The sequence below is a fragment of the Astatotilapia calliptera genome, chromosome 2 (genome assembly GCF_964374335.1).
Source record: "Astatotilapia calliptera chromosome 2, fAstCal68.1, whole genome shotgun sequence".
Classification (NCBI taxonomy): Eukaryota; Metazoa; Chordata; class Actinopteri; order Cichliformes; family Cichlidae; genus Astatotilapia; species Astatotilapia calliptera.
In genome coordinates, this window is record NC_137423.1 from 6,339,241 (window position 1) to 6,353,605 (window position 14,365).

The 14,365-nt window shown below is 40.3% G+C and overlaps 1 long non-coding RNA gene across 1 annotated transcript in view; it reads left to right on the forward strand.

Annotated features, from left to right (window-relative positions):
- LOC145430180 (uncharacterized) overlaps positions 1-10,510 on the forward strand; it is a 34,177-nt gene extending 23,667 nt beyond the window's left edge. Inside the window, exon 2 of the long non-coding RNA XR_013910624.1 lies at positions 8,292-10,510. This is a non-coding gene — a long non-coding RNA (uncharacterized LOC145430180). The remainder of the gene's footprint in view (positions 1-8,291) is intronic.
- Positions 10,511-14,365: the final 3,855 nt, after the last annotated feature.

A 14,365-nucleotide genomic window follows, 5' to 3' on the forward strand; every position in this document is an offset into this window, starting at 1 on the left:
TGATACCACGTACAGCTGGTTGGCAGACCTAGAGTCAGATGTTTAGCGATGCTGTGTGTAGTAATGGTAATAAGGTGGGAATTAGATATACTTTTAAATTGCCTTGGAGGATGCCTTCAAGGGATGTCTTCATATGATGTTGTGTGTGGTGTTGGAAATGCTAGTACTGCCACAAACTAACACTTTCTCCAATCAGAAACATTACCTACAGCTGCACACACTGCTCCGATCTGTGTAATGAGCAACTGATCAACCCATTCAGGCTCTCTTACATTCTATCCCCGGGCTCATTGGTCTGCTCTGTGATGTGTGGAATATCAACTACGCATGTCAACAGAAAGGACTTTAATGAGGTCTGAAAAGCTGTACTGAATAGCAGGGATTACAACAATTCTGGTGACCTATTAGACTTTAATTGTGGTGGTATTTTGCTTGTCTTCGGAAGAGGCCATGTGTAGTTGGATATGAGATTTGAGACCAGGGACTTGAATTTATTGACCTCACCGTGTCATAACACTGATATTTTAGTTATGAAAAGAAAAGCTTGTGGTGAAGCTATACTGAATAAAACCAACCTGTTAGTGATGGCAGGTGGATGAGGAAAGTATGTGGTCTGGCACAATGACAGGGCAGATGGGAAATTTTGGACCAAGACAGTTCTGACCAGAGCAGAGCAGCCTGGGAAGCCAGCTGTTGTTCACCACCTGTCACCCTCAACAAAGGACCCAAAGACTACAAAGCACTGCCTGCCCTTTACCTCGCAGTGCCCTAACAAATGTAAGCTGATAATCCAATTACTGCCCTAAGTTGTGGGTGCCTTTTTTTTTTTTTAAAACAAATACATTTCCAATTTTGCAGGATAAAAAAATAAAAAAATAAAAAATGACGTGGTGTGAAATTTACTTACACCGTGGTGTGAGATAAGGAGACCACCTGTTACAGACTTATGTGGATTTTTTTGTTTTGTTTTTTTGTTTTCTTGTTTTATGCAAGTGCGTTGACACTTGGTGAACTGGTGCGTAACTTAATCATACTCTCACAGACTCACTCAGTAGTGCTTTAAATACAGATTCTGAATTAAAAGGCGATCATTTATTTATTTTTTTTCAGTTAAAATTCCTCTTCCGACATTTAATAAATCGCTGAATTACATGCAGTATTAAGAAGGGAGTTTTTAACATGAAAATAATCATGTTATAATTTAAATTGGCTTAGCTGTGTGTATCTATTCTTTTATTCAGTATTAATTTTAAAGTATGGGCTTTTAAAAAAAAATAAAAAAAATAAAATCATAAAACATGTTGCTTTTAGCTTGGACACCTGTCACTCACAACAGTAATCGTGCTTCGGTTCACGTGAATGTGGCGCAAGATTTACCAACGTTTCATAGTTCTCTCCACAAAATAATAAAAAGCCAAAAAAAACCCAAAATGCTACAGACAGCTACGCCTTCAGAGGTTTTTCAGAGCTCTCTTGCTCAAGAATTCTGCTCAGAGTCCATCTCTCTGTACAGTACACCACTCAGTCTATCTGGCTGAGCACCCAGACTGTGTATTGCATGAGAAAGGAAAAAAGTAAGACACTTAAAGTTTTATCTGATGGGAAAATTTCCATCCAAAGGGGTGACTACCTAGTAATACCACTGTAAGACTGCACTTCACTTGTAGACAGTGTAGACTTGACTTAACCACACTGTGATCTAAACTGCACAGGCAGCTACATGAGAGGATGGTGTTTCCCTTGTATTGTATCAACTCATAAAGAAGAACAATTGACAGTTTGTTGATTAGTGTTACCGTTTCTGCTGTTGAAATGAAGTGCAGTTTAAAGCTGTACCTTGTCTGTTTTGTTTGTTTGTTTGTTTTTTGGTGTGTATGTATGGTTCAGTTCTACAAGCACCAACTCTGCTCTAGTTGGAATACTGTAGGAATATAGTCCTGGCTTCCCTACATCAGACTCTGTTGGCGTCTTGTAACAACCTTATTATGCTCTGGGGTTGGGCACTCATGTATGTACCAGCTCACTCCTGGTGGCCAATTGGCGGGGCCTGGCGCCTGTGGCCCGGCTGGGCCCCTTTCGGAGGGTGGGGTGCCCTCAGGCCTCTGGGCTCTCCTCAGCTCTTCCCAGGAGGGTGGCACAGTTACCCCTTTGGTGGTCCTCCTTGGGTCCTCGTACTCTGGGGCTTCTGGATGTCTGGGGCCTGGATCTCCTCCATACCTGCTTCAGGCCCTGGGGGACAGGGCTATGGTTCCCCACACTCCCTAGCAGATCGTTACATGGAGAAACCTTTTGAATACAAGCGTGCTGATCCACACAGGTGTACACACAGGTGTTCACAGACACAAACTACACCTTTCTTGGCTACTACCTCAAAGCACATTGTGCGCTGTCGATCTTGCGTGCTGCACAATAACATTTAATATTTAGTATCTACTGTTATTTACTGTTAGCTACTTTATTGCGATAGTGTTGTATTTATTAAGTTGCTCTTTTTTGTTTGTTTTCTCTTCTGTTTTTTTCTTCTCCATCCAGGTGATCCAGGTGTTTTTTTCTTTTTTTGTTTGTTTTTCTTTTTATCTTCTTCCCCCCCTTTATCACCATCTCTTCTCCCCTCTATTTTTCTTTCACTCCCTCTCTTTCTTTCATTCTTTCTTTCTCCCTGTCTATCCCCAGTCATGTCTGTCCAGTCTGTAACAACCGAAAATAAAATAAATACATCATTGAAATAAATGTCAATCAAATGGACCAATATGGCAAGGCCATGATGATACACTTGGTAAAGTAAATCCGCCAGGCATCTTTCTTGGCAACAGTTCTGATGGCTAAAGATCCAAACGGGTCACGCAACCCCCCCCCCCCCGCAAAAAAACCCAAAAAAACAAAAACAAACAAAAAACCCCAAAACAACCATATTATGGTATAGCACTGCTAGGGGTGTTGTCCTATTATTGTAGTAGTTGGAGAGTCTCCTAGGATGAGTGCAGCAGCAGCCATTACAGCCGAGTATGCTGACTAAAGGTCTTTTGTTCTATTTAACTGACTGGCCTCCGAGTTGTCTGGCTAACCTCCACACCACATGCCTGCTGGACCTACTGGCCGCTCCTTCCTTGCCAGACCCCGTTACAGAGTGGCCCCTGAACAGGGACATTACAGTCTGTCTGTAGATGAATTAACAGTTGCTGGGAAGCTTACAAGCAGTTGAAAATGCAAAATGAGGTGGTGATATGTACTCGCTAGCTTGCTTCTTTCTATCTCACCTCTCCAACTGCTCTCTCCACTTTGCTCTGCACTGCCCGATCAGTTATGTTTCAGACTTCAAATCCAGTGCCAACTCGCTAGCAAACCCTACCTTCCTTTAGAAGGGCCTTTGTGGGCAGTAAGAACATCCCAATTTCCAAAACCTCACACCTCAACCAACTTCTTATTGCTGGTTTAATATGTCCCTTGCCAGTTTCATATTAAATTGCATCCATTAACTAATTCTGTTTTACCCAGTGAGCTGGTCAAAAAAATCACTTTCTGATTTTTAGAAGATATTTCTTGTTTTCCTCTACTTGTCAATTAGCTAAATTAATTTTCTATGCTAGGATATCACAGTTTCTCCTGCCACAAGCTCTCACAAATGTCTTTATTCAGAACTGTTAACTTGAGTGCAGTAAGATTATGTAAGAGGTCAAGTTCAAAGCTAAGTTTGTAATTAGCAAAAGAGCTTAGAAAAGTTGGAAGAGGAAAATCTGTTTTTCACTTTAGCTCCGACCTTTAAAGCTGTAAGGACAGGAAGCATTTACATACTTTAAATAGTGAGATTTATTTACATATTTATTTAACACTAACAGAAAAACAGAACAATTTGCATACAGCTGTGATTAAAGGCACTTGTGTTCTTTTCTTACCATTTCTTTTTTTTCAACTCTGGAGTAGTCTTGGTTTTAGAGATGGACCGATCCGATATTACGTATCGGTATCGGTCCGATACTGACCTAAATTACTGGATCGGATATCGGAGAAAAATAAAAAATGTAATCCGATCCATTAAATATCACGAAAGCACCTCACAAAACTTGCAACACGCCGTAACTCGCCTCAGAACGTCGGAGCAGTATGCATCACGTGATAGAGCAGCTGTGGCATGCGGGACCTGTCGGTGGTCTGGATAGCATGTGGAGCTTCACTAGCAACCTGGCATTTCATCTCCGACAAAGTTATCCCCGAGAGAAGTAAAGCAAGTGTGTAAGTCCATCTCTGAATGTTTGTAAAGCATTCCTGCGTTAAGCTTAACGAGCGACTGCCTCTCGCTCTCCGGCTGCTACTTCAATCGTGAAACTGCTAATGATCAGCTGATCGGCTTTTCTGTCGTGAGTCTCTCTTGTTTGTTTTTGGTCCACTTTGCACCAGAAAGAGGAAACCAGCGGCTGAACAACAGCAGCACGTTTAAGCTTGATAAGCTGTTGTTACAATTTATTTAATATTACTTTCTACTCTAGGATCTTTTTCTACGTAGCTGACGGCTGGTAACTGTGCAGGGGCGGATCTAGCAAAGTTTAGCCAGGGGGGCCGATAGGGCATTAACAGGGAATAGGGGGCACAAAGACATACTTTTCTTTCTTATTCTCATTTAAAATGTCTAGCTTTTAATAAATAATTATCTGACACCCAAAGTTTTAATTTGATGTAAAATGAATAGAAGTCAATTACTGTATATAGTGACTATTAAGTCTAATATATATACCCTAGTAAGCTATAGTACATTTTCCTTTGGGAAGGTACCATCTGTGCAGTCTGCAATTTTGTTGAAGAAAGATGTTGAATCTATTTAATATTTCTTGAAAAATAATTGATTTCTGTGCATTTTTTTTCACACTGCATCAAATTAAGGTTGATTACGTTGATTAAGCATCATGAGGTGGAGCGTGAGGGGTGGTTCCCTATTTTTTATTTATTTATTTTTGTTGTTGCTGGGAGTTGGAACTCTATTAGTTAGGTTGCTTAATATTTATGCTAAGTACTCTTTAAAATACCAGAATAGGGAGGATGGTGTAGGTCTAAGTTTATTAGATTGATCAGTATTGCTGAACTATGAAATATTTTTTTTGTATACAGGTATAACAGAATAGCTTTAGTGTAGTTGTTGTTTTAAACTTGAGTATGAACTTGCAGACTTGCAAAATGCAGCAAGATATTTTAAAAAAACAGTTTTGTTGATTAAAAAACACTATATCGGATTCATATCGGTATCGGCAGATATCCAAATTTATGATATCGGTATCGGTATCGGACATAAAAAAGTGGTATCGTGCCATCTCTACTTGGTTTTACATTTTATGTCTTAAGATCAAATTTGTAATAACAGCAATAATAATAATTATAAGTCACAAACATTTGCCTAAAGCTGGTTCTCCATTTATGCAAGTAGTGTAAAAAATGTGCCTTTATATAGCACTCAGATGTTCTTCAGTGAGATTTCAATAATACACCATCATGCACACATATTGTAGCATACCACTGAATATGAAGCTACTGTGCAACTTGGATTTCATGGACTTACCCCAAAACAATCCCACTTTGCATTTTTCACAAATTTAAATTCAAGCCTCTGAGTCTGGATGCTCAATTGACCTCACTGCATTCCACACCTGTCAATGAAAATGTTTTGTTCAGTAGGAAAGAAAATACAAATGAGTCCAAAAATTTATATAATGCAACAACAGTGTTCTGGGCTATTGGAGAACATGGAGAATTTTCATTTATTTCACAACTTGAAATTGCAATTTCTGTGTTCACATCTGCAAAAATGAACTGCACCAAGGGGGAAAATGACACAGAGTTGAATTTAAACGGACCAAACACTGCAGGTGTGAAAACACCCTAATAGACAAAGCAAGGGTAAGGCAAGGCAAGTTTATTTATATAGCACAATTCAACAACAAGGTGATTCAAAGTGCTTTATAGAGACATTAAAAAACAAAAACAATAAAGCATGATTTAAAATTGATTAAAAAAAAAACAGTAGATAAAATCAGAACAGTAGATAAAATCAGTAGTTAAAATATAAGTTTTGAAATTTAAGCTTAAAAGTGTGGATTTGGTACTTTATAACAAATGCAGCTGAGAACAGGTGAGTCTTCAACCTGGATTTAAATAAACTGAGTCTTTCAGCTGATCTGAGGCTTTATGTGAGTTTGTTCCAGATATAAGGAGCATAAAAGCTGAATGCAGCTTCCCCGTGTCTGGTTCTGACTCTGGGAACTGATTAAAAAAATGGATCCAGATGACCTGAGGGATCTGGAAGGTTCATACTGGGTCAGGATGTCACTGATGTAATTTGGTCCTAAACCATTCAGAGCTTTATAGACCAGCACCAGAACTTTAAAGTCTATCCTCTGACGGACAGGCAGCCAGTGTAAAGACCACTTTTTTGGTCTTAGTGAGGACTCGAGCAGCAGAGTTCTGAATGAGCTGTAGTTGTCTGACTGATTTTTTTTTTTAGGTAGACCTGTAAAGATGCTGTTACAGTAATCAAGCCTACTAAAGATGAATGCATGGACTAGTTTTTCCACGTCTTGTTGAGACATCAGATCTTTTATCCTTGAAATATTCTTGAGGTGATAGTAAGCTGATATTATTATTTTCTTAATGTGCTTTTCTAAGTTTAGGTCTGCATCCATCACTACACCCAAATGGGTATGCTTTAGGCTGGATCTGCATCACAATTAAGAAGTTGGTACTGTGTGAATGTCCAATTTCCCTTGATTAGAGTCTGATTGAGGCTTTGTGTGTAACATCTGATTTTAAAATGCTAAAGCCCCAGCCACACAAGCCTAGAGACTTGGTAAAACCCGACAACCCAACATCCTTGTAACAGATAACTGGAATTCCAGTTTTCTTTTCGCCCAGTTTTGGGGTACACACACACATGCACTACCAACCTCACACTACAAGTTCGGACACATGTTTTCATTTAATGTTTTTTCTTTATTTCATAATCATTTCATTCATGACTATTTACGTTATAGGTTCTCACTGTAGCACCTCCTCCTCCATGTTTCACAGTGGGAACCATGCATGTAGAGACCATCAATTCACCTTTTCTGTGTCGCACAAAGACACGGCAGGTGGAACCAAAGATCTCAAATTTGGACTCATCAGACCAAAGCACAGATTTCCACTGGTCTAATGTCCACTCTTTGTATTTCTTGGCCCCAAACAAATCTGTTGTTGTTTTTCCTTGGTAGAAGTTTCTTAGCAGCTGTTTGAGGCCTGATTTTTGCAGTCTCCTCTGAACAGTTGATGTAGAGATGTGTCTGCTACTGGAACTTTGTCTGGCATTTATCTGGGTCTAATCTGAGGGGCTGTCAACGTGTGATTTCTGAGGCTGGTGACTCGAAGCAATCCTTAGCAGCAGAAGTGACTCTTGGTCTACCTATCCTGGAGTGGTTCTCATGTGAGCCAGTTTTGTCATAGCCCTTGATGGTTTTTGCGACTGCACTTTGGGCCACATTCAAAGTTTTAGCAATTTTCTGGACTCACTGACCTTCTTAAAGTAATGCTGGGCTGTTGTTTCTCTTTACTTAGGCACACACATATAGATATATCAGCTATGTATATTTGAGTGTGTGTGTAAATGCATACAGTTGTTATATTGAAGATAAGGGTAAATGCAATTTTATTTTATAAAACAAATTCAATGTTCTTAACAAAGAAAGTAAAAACAGAAAAACCTGTGTAGGTTTTACAGTGCCGTAAGGCAGTAAAAACAGCAAATAAAACTAAAGAAAAATCCCAACCTACTAAACTGACCTCTGCTGCAGTACTACTCTCATTTGTGAAATGCACAATTGATTTGTAACAAATTTAACTCAAAGGTTCTCTAAACTCCAGTGGCATCAAGAACACCTAACAGTAACATTTGCATGCTCCACTCTAAACAGCCCATTGTAACGTGTGCTGAATAAGTACTGAGTAGTGAATAAGTGCCAACTGCATTGCATCACTCTCAAAATCTAAAAAAATTCCTTGAAATGAAACAAGATGATGGAAGTAGTCAACGTTTTTGCGTTGTCAATGAGCAGACCAGCTGTGATAACAGACTGCTCATTCCCGGTCATCATCGACCCATTTAACAGTCCCTCATTAGATTCATTAAAGATATTCTAATGACTGAATTTTGCACTGCAGCCTTTAACCAATTCAATGTTTCTGAGGGACCCAGGGCCCACTTTTTTGGATTTATGTTACTTGTTATATGTACTTTTGATGTATTGTGTGGCTGTCCCTGGTTTCCCTGCTTACAGGTATGTGTATGGGTCTGTGTATGGGTGTGTCTGGTAGGACAAGCCTCGTTGGAGGAGCTACTTAGGAGTGTGGTGCAACTCTCTCCGACGCTGGATCGTTTCGTGAGACTTCCGTTAGTTTCCCAGTTAGAAGTCAGTGAATTAGAGTTTGGTTACTGAGTGGTGTATTTACGGCTGCTTCTGTTACTTTCCCAGGAGAATTGCGGGACGAGAGTGCAGCAAAGACGGACCACACTAACACTAAGGAGTGGAGACACAGAGCACTGACACTGGATGAGGACACGGAACGGGAGTCTGGGACACTAGGGGATTTATTGTTGCTTACTTCACCACCTTGTAAATAAACACTGTTTGCATTGAAGAGTCCGGCGTTTGGGTCCTGTTTCCCCACCTCCCCACGGTCTGTCGACGCAGGCCGTGACAGTTTCTGCTGTAGTCTTTCACACATACCAGCCTACCATGCCTAAATTCTCACTGCAGCAGAAATCCCCTGTGCATAATACTGCCTTATTAATATACCATTTACCTGCAATCATTCTCTCTCTGAAATGGTATTGTCACAGCAGGAGTCCTATTTATTTCTGTTCATTTTCTACAGTTAGGAGCAACGCTGACACATAAAGCTGCTGTTAAAAGCTAATCACCCTCCGAATGTGGTTGAGAAGCATGAGTTTAATGTGATTGCTGGAGTAAGATTAAACTGTTAAGACCGAGCCAATTGCTGGGAGATTAGCTAATGTTGGTAAAAGCTGACCCCATGAAGTTAATCTGCAACCTAAACTAATTTTTACGTACATCATCTCGTTACAGTATATTCATCCTCAAAATGGTATTGTTACAACTGAGAAATTTCAATATTGATCAAACTGAAGAGAAAACAGGCTAGTCCAAAAGTAGCGAAACAATCAAAACGGATCACAATTATTAAAATGATTAAAATCCTCTTTGTATTTAAGAGCCTTTCGACAGTTAATCCCCTTCCTCAGAAATCATTTAGTATGTTATCCTGCTGCTACAGTTGCAAACCACCAGATGATGGGTACGTTGTAGTCATAAAGTGATGGACATATTAGCAGCAGTACTCAGGCAGGTTGTAGCATTTAAACAATGCTGAATTGCTGCTAAAGTCTGTCAAAAAATATTTCCAACACAATTATTCCACCAGCAGCTGCCTGAGCCATTGATACCAGCCAGCATGGATCCATGCTGTCATGTTGTTTACAAAAAAGTTTGACAATGCCATCAGAATGTCACAGCAGAAATCAAGAATCATCAGACCAGGCAGATTTATCCAAGTGGTGGTGAGTGTACACTCATGAAAAAAGTTCTTGCAGAACTCTATGCAGTCCTGTAAAAAAACAAAGTACACTCTTACTGCTTCCACAGGGAATACAAGGGTAACTATGTAATGCAAACAAGATTCATTTGATTGATTGATTTATTATAAGCAAACATGGCTGTTTGATGCTTTGAAGCATTCAGGTGTGTTAACACAATGGCAGAATCGTTGCAAGAGTGGATGTCTCACCAAATTTGTCCCAAGACCAGACCCTCCATTCATTAGAGAAATTACAAAAAACAAACAAACCCAAGAGGCACAGTTGAGAATCCACAAACCACAGTTAGCACATTAAATTCTTAGCTAAATTCTTAGCTCATGATAGTATAATTATAAAAGACAAATATGACATATTTGGAATGGGTGTCAAGAGAAACCCACTGTCCGCACAACTTAGGCCTGCAAATTTGCATCCAAAGAAACCACAAGACTTCTGGAAGAATGTCCCCTGGACAGACAAGACCCAAGAGGAGATGTGTGGTCATAATGGAGACCAACACGTTTGGTGAATACTAAACAGCATATCAGCACAAACGCCTCATACCAACAGTCAAGCATGGTGGTGGGCTTGTTTTGCAGCCATGGGACCTTGCAGTCATGAAGTCAATCATGAACTCCTCTTTATACAAAATGTGAGGGCATCTGTCTGAATGGGCAATGCAACAGGACAATGATCTTGAACACAGCAGCAAATCTGTAACAGAATGGCTGAAAAAGTAGCTCAGTAATGTAGTGGTTTACACATTTCTTTTTAGTAACTGTGTAAAAAATTTTTTTTAATTTGTATGCCTCACATAACCACAGACAATACTTAGGCTAAGGGAAGTTAAATTGGAACTATACAGCTTAAGATGTGCTTGGTTAGTTTTTTTTTTTCCCCTATCAGACTCGTCCTATTCATTGCAAGCAATGAGGATTTGTGAGAGACCTTTGTTTGCAGAAATATTTTTTTTACACCTTTGTTTCTTTGTGTTTATTATTTATCAACTTTGTTTCTGTACTTCTATTTTTCCTTTGAACACTGTATACTTTCATTCACTTGTTTTACAAAGCTGCACAAAGATTAAAATGACACCATGCCACAGGGGCTTGAAGTCAATAAAGAATATATAAAATATACAGTGGATGATATAAATGGATTTTCAAAACATTTTCTTTTGAACTGTAGAAATATATTTTTTTAGTCTACATCAATAGAGGTTTTGATTCAAGTAGGAATGACATTTTAAGACCTCAGTTGACAAGGTTTCAGTACAGGATTGGGGTGATGTAATAGTATCATTTTATAGTGGAGCTGTCTGTGTTTGCTTCATCCATAATAATTCACTAAAACAAATGTCTAAAATAAAGTCAGGAATGAATTTGGCCGTTTTGTGTGTGCATGTGTATAAAATCATTAGGTTCCTTTAGCAAAAAAATCTAATAAATCAGTGGAAAAAAAATAAACATTGTGCCAAAGTTTGTATGCATGGGTCCGTTTCAAAAGTGTTTGAATCTGTTGTTTGAGCTGTTCTTTTCTACTCAGTCTGAGGATCACAAACCTACAGTTAATATCTTTAATATATATAGTTTGTCTTCAAATATTATTTGCATAGCATGATAAATGGTGATACAAATATTTGCTCCCACTTCGCTCCATACTTAGGAAGCACAGCATTTCATTTCACTGTTATGTAAATTATAGTCAGATTTATGTCCCTCTTACAAAGAATGTTGCATTCTCTGTTAGACTGTTGCTTAAGTGTCTTAATGCTATAAAGGCCTTTCATCACCTGGTTAAAGTGGACACTTTACAGTCAGATGGGTGATGAAGCTTTTTGCAATTTAGGCAGCTGACAAAATTAAAGGCAGTTCTTTTTAGGCAGCACTTTGAGACAGTAATCCATGTCTTTCTCACCATTTGATCACCGTTATGCACTTCATATGGGGGTTGGTGATTCCTCCATTGCTAATTTCCAGATGGTACAAAATCTTGCTGTGCATCTTTAATTGGCTCATGTAAACATGAGCAAATTTTCCCCATTTTAACCAAGAAGAGGCTGCTAGGAAAGCTGCAACCACCAAATACCTGCAGAGAGTCAGGCAAGCCTTGAGGAGTCAGCTGAATGGAAATAACAAGATCTAGCAATACCCATGCCCTGCCAAACATCAGATAACCTGCTGTGATAATAAGCTGGTCAAAGGAGATGGAAGCCACTGACATCAAGGCAAGAAAGCTCCTTACCATGCACGGAGGGTTTCACCCCTAATCCAGCATCCTGAGACTGTATGGTAAGTGGAAGGAAGGAGACCGATGACACTCGCTAGTCCTCAACCTCCTTCCTAGTCTGAACACAAGATCAATAGAGGTTGGAGTCTACCACACAAGGCAAGACGACATGTGATGGCTGTGCAAAGATACCCCTAAGACAATACAGCACATAACGGCAGGTTCCAAGATGCTAGCAAGCAGGGTATACAGGAACACCATAACCAGGTGGCTAGCATAGTATGCAGGCCAAGTATGGCCTAGAAGTTCTGAGGTCCAGTGTTGGGAAGGTTACTTTTAAAATGTATTCCACTACAGATTACAGAATACATGCTCCAAAATGTATTCTGTAACGTATTCCATTATGTTACTCAATGAGAGTAACGTATTCTGAATACTTTGGATTACTTAATATATTATCATGCTGTTTACAACTACGTTAATGTACTATTGCTGTGATATTTATTACTATTACTGAAGGTCCGCGGCTCCGAACCGTAGTAAAGGGACCTCTGGCTAATACGTCGGTTCCCTGTCGGGCTCGTAGCTGAAAACTAGCTTTACTTTGTTGTGTGGGTCAACTTTGCTAGTGAGAGACAGAGAGAGGCGTTGAAAGGCTGCTCCAACGGAACTTATTGTTTTCGGAGGAAAACACGAACACGGTGTACAGTCGAGTCTTAATAGCATACTTACAACTGGCCTGGTCAGGCACTCTTCTTGGCTGCAGTGGTTATTATTATATTTACATGCTTCCAGCTCCCGTTTTTGCTCGATGACAGCTTGTACTTTTCCTTTTTCTCCCTCCTCTTGCTCACAGACACATAACGGATATGGCAGTCGATTTTCCCTGCAGCACGGACTACACTGTCCATGAGGCTACGTTCTTTAGGGCTATGTCTGTAGCATTCTGCCTATTAGCTTAGCGCAACAACAACAACAACAAAAAGGTGCTCTCTCACCCAGGAAACACGCAGAGAGAGAGCGTCACCCTGTAACCATGGCAACCGTAGTGCTGCCGCCTGGAACAACAGAACGTAGCTGTCAAACAAAACCCAAACAGTCCTGATCCGCCACGATATGAAACAGGAAAGTACCGCCATGTAATCCATTTATTTCAACAAAGTAACTGTATTCTAAATACCACCTTTTTAAACGGTAACTGTAACGGAATACAGTTACTCATATTTTGTATTTTAAATACGTAACGGCGGTACATGTATTCCGTTACTCCCCAACACTGCTGAGGTCAAAATAGAATACGCCCCCAGGATGTCTGAGCATTTAATTCAACTCAACACCAACTCACAACAGTTACCTCAAGGTGCTTTATTTTGTAATGTAAAGATCCGACAAAGAAACAGAGACAACTCCAACAGTCATTCGACCCCCTTTGAAGAAATCTTACTTTTAACAGGAAGAAACCTCCAGCAGAACCAGGATAAGGGAAGGGGCGACCATATGCTGCAACTGTTCCTTCTTCCTGATGTTGTGATCACTTGCTATCACTCAAACTTCTCGTGGAACATGAGAAGTTCAAGAAATGGCAAGGGCTGAGAGAGGAGCTTGAGAAGATGTCGAAAGTGAAGGGAACAGTGGTAATCGGAGCACTCCAAACTGAGTGAGTGGCTCCAGCTGAATCCAGGAATGACATCCAAGATCTGTGTCCATAGGAGCGCAATCCTAGGAACAGCAAACACACTGTGCGGGACCCTCAAGCTCTCAGACCTCTAATAGAGGACCCAAGCTTGAAGGATAAAGACCATCTACTCCAACCAACTGGGGTTAAGGGGAAGGAGACTGTACAAAAGAGACACTGTGGAAGTGAGCCAGAGATTAATAACTGAGACAATTATTATCTTGTTATTGGTAATGCAAATAGCTGTTGGTAAACAGTCAGAACATTGTCAGTTAAAAACACTAACCTGTTCCCATACTGATAAACATGTACTGCACAGTTTGTGCACACTATAGTTTAGACCTCTGATATCATACAACTCTGTTACTGTGCAGACACTTGTACCATCCATCCATCCATTCGCTTCCGCTTATCCTTTTCAGGGTCGCGGGGGGCGCTGGAGCCTATCCCAGCTGTCATAGGGCGAGAGGCAGGGTACACCCTGGACAGGTCGCCAGTCTGTCGCAGGGCTAACACACAGGGACAGACAACCATTCACACTCACATTCACTCGCACATTCACACCTAGTGGCGATTTGGATTATCCAATTAACCTATCCCCACAAGTTGCATGTCTTTGGACGGTGGGAGGAAGCCGGAGTACCCGGAGAGAACCCATGCAAACACGGGGAGAACATGCAAACTCCACACAGAAAGACCCCGGCCTGATGGTGGAATTGAACTCAGGACCTTCTTGCTGTGCGGCATTAGTGCTAACCACCGTGCCACCGTGCTGCCCCACAACATATTTTAATGCATTAAACACAACCACTGCAGCTGTATTTATTTGCCATGAATGTCACATGCACCAA